Here is a 3,420-nt window from a genome sequence, read left to right as displayed (position 1 = left end):
AAGGTCAACAGCCATATCGGATTAGGGCACATCCTAGTGACTACATTTTTTAAAAAAACTATCACATCTTTAAAGATCTTATCTTTAAATACAGTCACATTCTGAGATGCTGAGGGTTAATTAAGACCTTGACATATGAATTTGGGGGTGTGGAGACCAGCACAATTCAGCCTGTAACAGACATCCAGGGAAATCTTTGCTGGGAAGGTAGTATTTGAGAAAAGCCTTGAGTCAAAAGAGCTAGCCATGCAGATCTCAGAAGGAAGAACATTTCAGACAGGGGGACAGCAAGTGCAAAGGCTTTGAGACATAGGCCTGCCTGATGGGTTTGGAAGCAGCAAAGAGGCTTTTGTGCTGGAGGACTAGAAGTGGGGGTGCAAGGAGCATAGGCAAGATAGGCTAGATCCTTAGGCCACAGAAGGGACTTTGACTTTCACTCTGAGTTGGACGGGGATCTTTAAGGGAGAAATCACATTGCTGGTGATCTGCAAGTTCAGGATCAAATTCATTGCTCAGCCCAAGCAGAGTCCATCAGGTGCTTATGCTGACGGCACCAGGGATGCAAGGCTGAATACCTGGAGAAACAATTAACACATTTTTTGTGGGAAAGATACATCTATTTCTAGAGCTCTCACTATTAAAACTTCTGAACGTTGCCTCAATTCTTGATATTATTACTGTTAACCTTCTTTTTGATGCACTTAGAAAATGTGAGAGGAAGGTTATTTTTATGTCATGTGTGCTTTGGTAAAATTTTGCAGGATTTGTGTACTGTGCATTCTTTTATCCTTTTTCTTTTGCTGGGCTAAGAGTGAAGGGGAGAACAGCAGAGATCTACCTTCCATCACCTTTGGTGGAGGGGGTGCTATGATGGGCAATCTGCTTCTGACTTCTTTTTTTGAAATCATAGTTAGGGTACCATATTCTTTGCAGGTTATGTAGATGATGTACTTTTCATTGCCAGAGAAAGAGTAGCCAATCTGTATAATGCCAGTTTGTCAAATCTGAAAGTGCTAAAATCAACCAAAACCTATAAAGCTATGAAGAATATTGAGACTGTATAACATGTATTGGAGCATAAAAACTTCTTTAAAAGGCAGGTTTATTCTCACATTGCCCATAATAATATTTTGAAATAATACATATGTAATGTTTGTTTATTTAGCCAGAGGCAAGTTGGTTCTGTGGTGATACCATCGGGTTTGTTGTTCAAAGACAAGGGCCAAGGCCCAGGTTTGCTACTTCCTGGCTTTGTGTCCTTGGGCAGGTCATTTAACCTCTCCCATTGGTAAACCGAAGAAGACAAGTCCTCCTCTACTTCTGACAGAAGTATTGGGAAGATCAAGTGAACACATGTCTTTGTGAAGTACTATATAAAATTAGATATTATCATAATGCATTGCACTGATATTTTTTAGTGATGACACTAGATGGTTTTGGGCTCAGCGTTGGCACTGACCTGTGTTAATAGGGGAAACAAGCTTGGACGATAGTCTAGAGAGCTGGAATCACTACCATCTTCTTTTCTCCTTTCTTTCTGGCCTATTCTTGCCCTCTGAGGAAGCTTTAAAATAACTGTTTTAAGGTAACTGCTACTCTGTGATTATCTAAGGATGTGTGGACCAGAAAGATTGAGGCAGGAGCAGGTCCCATTTATTTCCCTTTAGAAAACAGTGGGAAAACGATATTGAACTTGAGTGTCATTTAGGTTCACAATACAGGCACCCTTCCTAACTTGTTGCAGGATCCTGTGTCTGGGTCCCCATCTTACACCTAGATGTCAGTAACTTAGTTGTGAGTTCATTGACTGAACATATTGCTGAGGAATCTGATTTGAAGAACTTACCTGCGCAAGAGACATGAGTTTGCAGGTGGAGCATGCAGAAGTTGGACCTCGGTGTAAAGGTGTGTGTATGAGGGTGAAACTGTGTGGGAGAAAGAGTGTGGTGGTGCAGTGGCTTTGGCAGGAGGTGTGTGTCTGGATGCAAAGTTTTGTTTAGGGAAGTGAAGGCTGTGTTTCTCTGCAGGTTCAAGGGAGTATGGTATGAGAGAGTGGAGGGTCTGAATGTGTAATTCGTGTTGAAATGCCTTGTCCTTTCTCAGTTTTCTGGGCTAATTAAATGTCTTCAGTTCAGCTCTGTATTTCTGCCTCCTCTAGTCAAGGGGATTGGTAAACGGGGTTATTTATTGACTTTCTGTGATGTGCAGGTGGGAAAACCCAGGTGGCATCCCCTAAGGATTTGATCTGTGGTCCATCTATTGAGGGAAAGAGACGAAGCAGTTGATAATTGAGAAAAAAATGAGCAAGGGAAATTTTCCAGTGAGTTTTCAAGGAAATTTGAAATTAAACACCTAGCCTGTCTTTTCCTCTATTCTGATCTCTTTTTCACTTCTTTCCTTGTCTTCCTTTTCTCTTTTTTTTTTTTTAGCTGTACTTTCTACTCTTTTTTTTTTTTAATTATACTTTAAGTTTTAGGGTACATGTGCACATTGTGCAGGTTAGTTACACATGTATACATGTGCCATGCTGGTGCGCTACACCCACTAACTTGTCATCTAGCGTTAGGTATATCTCCCAATGCTATCCCTCCCCCCTCCCCCCACCCCACCACAGTCCCCAGAGTGTGATATTCCCCTTCCTGTGTCCATGTGATCTCATTGTTCAGTTCCCACCTATGAGTGAGAATATGCGGTGTTTGGTTTTTTGTTCTTGTGATAGTTTACTGAGAATGATGATTTCCAATTTCATCCATGTCTCTACAAAGGACATGAACTCATCATTTTTTATGGCTGCATAGTATTCCATGGTGTATATATGCCACATTTTCTTAATCCAGTCTATCATTGTTGGACATTTGGGTTGGTTCCAAGTCTTTGCTATTGTGAATAATGCCACAATAAACATACGTGTGCATGTGTCTTTATAGCCCTTTGGGTATATACCCAGTAATGGGATGGCTGGGTCAAATGGTATTTCTAGTTCTAGATCCCTGAGGAATCGCCACACTGACTTCCACAATGGTTGAACTAGTTTACAGTCCCACCAACAGTGTAAAAGTGTTCCTATTTCTCCACATCCTCTCCAGCACCTGTTGTTTCCTGACTTTTTAATGATTGCCATTCTAACTGGTGTGAGATGGTATCTCATTGTGGTTTTGATTTGCATTTCTCTGATGGCCAGTGATGGTGAGCATTTTTTCATGTGTTTTTTGGCTGCATAAATGTCTTCTTTTGAGAAGTGTCTGTTCATGTCCTTCGCCCACTTTTTGATGGGGTTGTTTGTTTTTTTCCTGTAAATTTGTTTGAGTTCATTGTAGATTCTGGATATTAGCCCTTTGTCAGATGAGTAGGTTGCAAAAATTTTCTCCCATTTTGTAGGTTGCCTGTTCACTCTGATGGTAGTTTCTTTTGCTGTGCAGA

Source organism: Pan paniscus, chromosome 9 (assembly GCF_029289425.2).
Source record: "Pan paniscus chromosome 9, NHGRI_mPanPan1-v2.0_pri, whole genome shotgun sequence".
NCBI lineage: Eukaryota > Metazoa > Chordata > Mammalia > Primates > Hominidae > Pan > Pan paniscus.
This window is presented reverse-complemented; position numbering follows the sequence as displayed.